Below are 8,376 nucleotides of genomic sequence, written 5' to 3'. Positions count from 1 at the left end.
GAGAAAAAGGAAGGGGGAGCTGATGATGGTGTCAATATCTAATTATATGTCGATGGAAATAATCCTCTTTACTATCTTAAAAACTTTAAATTGTAGTAATTCGTGTCGCAGTCACAGCTCCAGGGGCCTGGAGGTTGTGGGTTCGATTCCTGCTCCGGGTGACCGTCTGTGAGGAGTTGGTGTGTTGTCCGCGTGGGTTTCCTCCCACAGTCCAAAAAAAAAAAAAAACACACACGTTGGTAGGTGGATTGGCGACTCAAAAGTGTCCGTAGGTGTGAATGTGTGTGTTGCCCTGTGAAGGACTGGCGCCCCCTCCAGGGTGTATTCCCGCCTTGCGCCCAATGATTCCAGGTAGGCTCTGGACCCACCGCAACCCTGAACTGGATAAGCGGTTACAGATAATGAATGAATGAATGATTTTTGAGCTATTATCCTGTAATTATAATAATAGGAAAAAAAACTGGATAATAACACACTGCTTTGCTTTGTACTTTGCTTACACTGTAATTATAAACAGCCAAAAAGAATGAAAGAGACAAAACCATACACCCCTTCACCCAAGCAGAATTGTTCTTTGTAATGTACACTCTCTTTCTAACACAAATACTTTGAAACTGCCAAAATGGTAAAAATAATGAGCAGTGAATGTTTTTATATAGATATTTTTTATGTTTTAAATAGAGACAACAATTTCCCAATTATAGGCTTTCCAGTATTTATTTGGCTAATATGTCTGTGTGTGTCCTGCATATGGTTCGTTGAAAATAATTTTTTTTTTTTTTTTTTTTTTTACAATTTGGTATAAAGCAAAATAAATCACAGTGAGATAGCAAAGAAAAACAAAGAAAGAAAAAAGGGAAAAGCTTAAAACCTCCAGGGCCAATGTGTTTCATCAGTAAGAATTTTGGCTTCAAGAGAACTACAGATTGTCTGATTACTTGCACACATTCTTACACGTACAGAGAATAAGTACCGAGAAACGCATGGAAAGCATTAACCATGAAACAGAATTTGAGGTTATAAAACAGACAATATTTTCCACAAAAAAAGACATCTAAAAAATATACAAATAGGGTCTTATGCAAAATAAATACAGCATTTATAATCTCTTCTGCTTGGTTCACTTCAAGTCCAAATGGTAGTGAACCACAAACAGTCTTTCAAGTTTGTCCCAACACAAGCAAACTTTATCTAAAGAAAAGAAAATGTTAATCTCCACACAGACTGCCCTGCTAGAACAGCTTGTTCATTTTGGGGTAATAAAAATACCTTATGTCACTGCAGAACAACTACACACAAGCCCACATGTATATAGACACTTATTCACAGGAGCATGACTGCACAGAAAACCAATGGATGATCTAAAAACCATTCGATAGTTAACAATACATGGAATTCATATGCTACTTTTTAATCTATGCCTTGATATGAAATGAAAATTTCCATAAATTGTACATCAACATGCTTCAGTTGTTTCTGTTTTGGTCATTTTTCCTTTAGTTCTAATTTTATAAACAGAGAAAGTCATTCTAACATGTGGTTTCTTGTATATAATGCTCAGTGCCTCCCTGAGATGTCTTGATTTGATAAACAAATGGTTTAAAACAGGCAGAACACACATTTTTTCCTTAATGTTCCTATAAGTACTCCATTCCCTTCCCCTTTGTTTCTCTAAATCCTTCCACACATATATGCGTATATTCATACACGGTTTAGTTTAAAGTGATAATTTCATATCAGACATAATTTCATCATACCCCAAACAAAATGAAAAACATTCTTCTTTAGTTTTGCACTGAAGAATGCACTATAAGGCTAATATTCGTAACAAGTAGTGGTAGACTATGATAACACAACACTGTGCCAACTTGATAATTAGGTACTATTAAGTAATCTCAAACAGTTTTTTTGCTAGTTTTTGTGGTTTTTAGCACAAATATTAATCTAAAACCAAACAAAAATACATGTTTTGAGCTGGTTGACAAATGTTGCCATTACTTGCTAACTGTAATAGTATCATAGTTCTAGTGTAAAGCTAAAGAAGTAAACATCCAGCACCAAATAAATCTTCACTGACTAGCTATGTTTGAGGTAAGCAAGAATCCATTGTAAATTTGAATTTTATGGTAAAACTCTTGCTTTGATGTTCACTTAAATGTCCAGACTTGCCTCATTATGAATCACACTTTCTGTAAGCATTCTTTTTGCAAAATGAAAAAATAAATAATCTGTTTTGGTACATAATGCATTATTCCCCTCCTATCTGTGCAAATTCTTTGAATGCCCCAAGAAGGATAGTTTTTGGAGTGGGAATCTGGCTGGTTCAATGGTCAAAGACCTGGCAACTGTTTCACCCCATGGGCACCAGGCCTGTATTGTAAGTACCATTTTATGACAAGAGGACTTCAAGGGGTCAAATTCAGAGAATGTGTTTGTGTATAACTGTGAGTCATTTATCTCCTCCTGGAAATGTGTAGCAGTTACGGTTAATGCCCGTTTTTGTGGACAAATCCCAGTCTGTTAGAAATGTGTTTTTAAGACAGTTTGTCAGATGGAGCTGTCATTGTGTGTGTTGTGGTTGGCTTGGCGAGTGGGCAGGCAGTTCTGCTCATTCAAGAGCGAAGTGTGTTCATCTGGAGGGGTGTCTGTAAGGGGTAGTGTGAGAGTGTTCTCTGAAGGAGACAGAGGCACTACAGGTGTGTCGTTGTCCACAGGTGTGTCCTGGTCCTCATGTGTGTGTCCACTGTCTGGGGACTGGGGTGAGCTGTCCAACTTAGATGCCACGAGGCCATTCTGATACTGCGATCGAGTGATCTGAGAGAGAGAGAGAGAGAGAGAAGAAGAAGAGAGGGAAGGAGAGGGGGAGAGAAAGGGAGAAAGACACAGAAAGAGGAAGAGAGAGAGGATGGTGTGGGGAGGTAGGGAGTAAGTGGAGAAAGTGTGACAGTGGGAGTAGAAGGAAGGGAAGTAGAGGGGGAGAGGATGGGAGAGAGACAAGAAGTGAAAGCAGGGAGGGATAGAGGTAGGGAGGTAAGGAGGAAGAGGGGGAGAGAGAGAGGGAGAGGGAAAGGGAAACAGGGATGAAGTGTTGTTTGTGTTATTGAAAACAACAGAGATGAATACGTAGTTCTATTGTGTTCCTAATTAAAATAGTTGTGGCACTGAGATTCATTGCCTTTATGCAGCATAGATCACAAAGCCACATCCTATTTGTTCAATACAGTTTCACTTGTTTAGCACTCACAGAACAGCTCATCGACCAAGATGACTGTGGCAAGAAAAACTCTGGATCTGGAGATGTCTGCATGCAACTATTTTTGGGTTACTGTGCATTTGTGAAAGAGGCTAAAAAGAAAACATCTCTCAGAACATGAGAAATACCATGAGAGGAAACAAATCCACCTTGTTCAGGTTGAATTTTAGATTACCAAGGATAATCTAAAGGATACCAAGGAGTTTGAAAGGGTAAAATCACTTTGGTATGGTGATGCCAAAAACAATTAAAAATGGAAGGCAATATAATAGAGACATCATTGGTTCAATCCCTGGTGACTCCTTAGCCTTCTGAGATCATGAGTCCAGAAGAGTACAAATGGTCTGCCATCTCCCCTCATCATTCAACACAGTTCTAGCTAATTTGGACATCCGTTATTTGATATTGCCAGTGTTCTCCTACAAACATATTGTGCAGAACACTGGTTTTGTGATTTTGTCTCAGAGGACACATGTGACTTTTCCCTCCTAACTCTGCTTGACATATTTCACTGGGGAGATGTAGTTAAAGAATGTAATTAGCAATGAGTAAATTGGGTGGAAAATTACCGTCAGAACCTCAATGAATGTTCATTCTCACCTTAACAATCTGCAGGTCTGTAAGAGCTCGTACATTGAAATCGGGGATGTACTGTGGAGAAGGTGCATTGTTGAGCTGTGTGTTACTGCCACTGATGGACTGTGACTCAGTGCGATCAGTGTAATTTAGAGACACAGATCGGTTCAAACCGCTGAGATGAGATGGAGAGCGGAACTCTGAAACACACACAGAGACCAATAAAAGCAGGAAGGTGCATACACCTAGACTTTTTTAATACAGGTCTTTAAAAACTCTGCATTCACACATGCACACACATCAAAAAGTACATACACAATTGACAGATGAACTTAAAGAACCGTAAAAAAAAATATATATATATATATATATATGTGTGTGTGTGTGTGTGTGTGTGTGTGTATTTCTTTAATAATTGTATTTCTTTACATTTAATTGTTACATTTATATATACACACACACACACACACACATATATATATATATATATATTATTTGATTTGATTTTTTTAATTCAGTAAATTCAATAAAATGCAAATATATTATTTTGCCATGCCAAAATCATCAGAATAAATGGTTTGAAATATATACATTGGCAATAATTGTGAAGCTAATAATTTGGCTGATATAGAAATGATTTTTATATACTCTCAGAAAAAAAAAAAGATACTAAAGGTACAAAAAGGTATAAAACTGGTTTTAAATCCAGTTGTGTTCCCTAAAGGTATATTACATTCTATCCTTCAGAAGGAGGGTTGAATATTTATAAGACTGCATTAAAGAACTGTGTAAAATAAAAAACATAATGTAAATATTTGAAATGAAATGGGGCATATGAAATCAACACAATTTCTATAAATTAAAAATCTATAAAAATGATAGAATATGGTACAATTATGTTACATATACAATGTGTCCTGGCAGATCAAGTGTATTTTGGGTAAGTACAGAGAGAATAAAATTATGTATAAAAGGGGAGAATTGAATAGACTGCCATTTAGATAGATAGATAGATAGATAGATAAATAAATAAATAAATAAATAAATAAGCTCGCTCGCTCTTTGGTGCAAATGCAGAAAAGTATTGATGGCAGACCATCACTGTCAACACAGCTTCACGCAGGAAAATCAGGAGCCTGCATTGTACTTACAGTATAGGTGTCTAGACATAACAAGGGAAAACTGTGTCTCTAAAAGGAGATTATTAAAATGTGAAATTATTGATTGAAGATAAAATCTCAAAGTTTTTACAGTTCATGACATGGGAACCAGGGGCTCCAATATCTACAGTGCAAGCACACATTTTCCTAATTATTATTATTTAATGCTAAACTTTTGTTGAATCATTCTATAAATTACATTGGGTAAAATAGTAAAAATTGTCTGTTTTTTTTTTTTTTTTTTTAGTATCGAGTGTTTCTTTGTTTCCTTAACAAAAATAACATGTATTTTTCCACTGTAGACAGCCCTGATGTTACATTATGCACAATTTACCTAAAGTTTAGAAGTATTCATTTGACTAGTATTGTGGTCAAACATTGCTCTTTGAGACTCCTGGTCTGATTATGTAAAAAATTTTAATGAACTCTGAAACATAATTCAACATATTCATAGTTAAATGGCTTCAGACTTTTAGAGGCATTAACACTACAATCTTAATTCCAGCATAGTGAATAATTCTGATTAGATTTCAACATAAAACCACTCAGAATAACCACTCGTGCAGCATTTTTAAATTTAGGCAGAATTCCACTTTAAGCAATGAGGTACCTGGATAGTAAAAATTCAACAGTGATCAGTAAATGTATCAGCTGGCTCCCTCTCCTGGCAGAGTCCTGACAAACGTGTAACAATGTAGACACGACTTTATCAAATCACAGGGCTCAGCCTCAAGCAGTGCCGGCTCTATAGGGGGCAAGGGTGACCATTGTCCACCCAAATTCAAAGCCAGCTCAACCAACCAAACATCGTCTTTTTCCTTTGCTTATTTCTGATTGGTTCTTTGAGTAGAAGTAAACTGATAACAGATAAATTGCTTATAGTAATGTGAAGGTAAAATATTAGGAGATTTTAGAAGATTTTAGGCTACTTCACCACGCCCCCTTCTCACTCAAGAGAACCAAACGAAGTAGGGGAGGGCGGGACTAGTTTGTGAACAAAACGCTTCTCGAAATTCTATGTAAACTCTAGAAAAACAAACTCCCGGACATTTGTGAAATTCCGCCCGGACATATTTTTAAGTCTAAAACAAGAGGACATGTCCGGGTAAAAGAGGACGTCTGGTCACCATAATATATATTGCCAGAATATTCGGTTCAGTGCTTACCTTGTTGCCAGCTGTATCTGCCCGGATTAGCATTGTGGCCAAGAGCGCTAATATACAAATATCATGCTTCAATACTTTCATGTAGTGGTTCATTGTTTGTTTCAAGCCGAATGTGCTTAAAGTACAGCATTACTAAACATAGTGCTGCATCATGCATGTTATTTTAGAGAGAGAGTGTTTGCAGTTGTTTATGCATATTGTTTTTCTTGCTTTTTTCTGATCCAACCATCCAGAAATCAACCTTTTCTGGATGCATTTATTGGAAATGGTACAGCATAATCGCACTGCTGGGATGTAATCAACCTATAAATGTGTCCTTTGAAGTATGCAGTCCCTGAATTGGACTGGCATCCCTGCTCAAATCAAACCCCATCCAAAGCAGTCTAGAACCGGGCCTAGTCTCAAGGAACATATCCACTGTCTATTTAAATGATCAATTTTGCATAGTAAATATGGGAAACATATCAAATAAATATACTTGTCATTTCCACAAGACATGATATGGACCACAATATTTTGACACAGAAACAATGCACTTATAATGCTACATTAAAACTCAACAGTGCACAGTTCAACAGTTTTTTAACTACTGACTAGATCTATTATATATTTAGAAAAGTATATTCATGACAACAAAAATATATTGCAATGGTACAGCACTGTAATCTTGCCCACTTCTAAATCCATCTAACCCAAACCATGAAAAGGCAAACTACAGATTTAACAGAAAAAAAAAATTAGCACAGAGTTTTCCACTGTGAAGGTTTGAATTCATATTTTAAAGAATTCATCCTGTACATTTACAGTGGGCTATAAGCACCACTTATAGAGACCAAGGGACTATTAAAAAGAGAAATTGTACTGACAGTCACAATGAACTAACCACTATACCGACTAACACAACAATATAAAGAAGACTAGATTGTATTAGGATTGTCACAATATTTCCAATATATGGGAATAAATTATTTAATCACTCTTTAGATATAAACAATAGATCTGTAGAGTAACTGAAAATAAGTCATTTTTCTCATACTGACAAAACAGCAACAACATTTGTTTATTCATTTACTTTTTCAGTTTTCTTTTTCAACAGGTTCATCTTGATCAGGGTTGTGGTATGTCCAGAGTCAGCCCTGGATCATTGATTGCACCCTGGATAAGGCAGCAGTCCATCACAATGTACTGCTCTCACCCAGTCACTCACACACTCACACCTGTGGGCAATTTCACATAGACAATCCACTTATGAATGTGTTTAAGAATTGTGGGACGAAATGAAAGCACCCACACGGACACAGGAAGAACACCAAAAACATCCTCACACACAGGTGAGGATCAGACCCCATGACCCTGGAGCTGTGTGACAGTATCTCTACCTACAGCACCACCGTACTGCCCAACAATCATTCAAATGTGACCTTTAAGTTTTTATAGAAACCTCAATCCACAAGAGGTCATCATGAGCAATGAGCAATTTTATGCTCCAAAGAGCAGGTCTTTCACATGTGGACTAACATGTTAAAATAGGTTTAGATTATGTTTTAAAACCTATACTACAGTATTCTGGAATTTATGAAAGTAAATAATACAAAAATTATTAAATTATATTAAATATTACTTTATTGATTATTAGATTACTTAGATATTCAACAATGACAGTTTTAATCAATATATGCATTTTTAAAATTGTGGTCACACTAACTCCTCACCCTTTATTCAGATTTCTGACAGTTATAGCACCACTTTCTTTTTTCTTTTTGGTTAATTTTAAGAAATTTTTTGATGCGGTGTCACTTTGAGCCTGAGGTTAGAGAAGCCAAACATGCCGATGGTTACCTGAGAAACGGGAGAAGAGGGAACGCCTCTTTAGAGAGAAAGGACGAGGACGACAGACTTTCACTGGGGTGGGGTGAAAGAAATGAACAGCCATAAGACAGGGTGGATGTTTGAGAGAAAGAGAGAGAGTGAAAGAAAGGTTACAGTAAAAATATTTTTTTGTGTGTGTAGAGAAGGAGAGGGGAGAGAGAGCAGACAGGAAATAATAGAAGAACAAAATTTCTTGAAATGGATACAAATAAGGACTGGAGTGACCAAGAAATATAATGAAAGAAACAGAGAACATTTACATGAAAGGGACACAATGAGTGAAAGATTATAAGGAAACTGTAATTTTCCCAGATTTGACCCTCTTGTTTTTCAGCATTTTAATATGTTAGTC

General features: G+C 36.5%; 1 pseudogene; it reads right to left on the bottom strand.

Annotated features, from left to right (window-relative positions):
- Positions 1-708: 708 nt before the first annotated feature.
- LOC136679058 (metal transporter CNNM4-like) overlaps positions 709-8,376 on the bottom strand; it is a 39,016-nt pseudogene continuing 31,348 nt past the window's right edge.

The sequence above is a fragment of the Hoplias malabaricus genome, chromosome Y, assembly GCF_029633855.1.
Source record: "Hoplias malabaricus isolate fHopMal1 chromosome Y, fHopMal1.hap1, whole genome shotgun sequence".
In the NCBI taxonomy this organism is placed as follows: domain Eukaryota; kingdom Metazoa; phylum Chordata; class Actinopteri; order Characiformes; family Erythrinidae; genus Hoplias; species Hoplias malabaricus.
The sequence above is the reverse complement of the archived record's forward strand: the minus strand, read 5'-3'. Positions and strand labels throughout refer to the sequence as shown.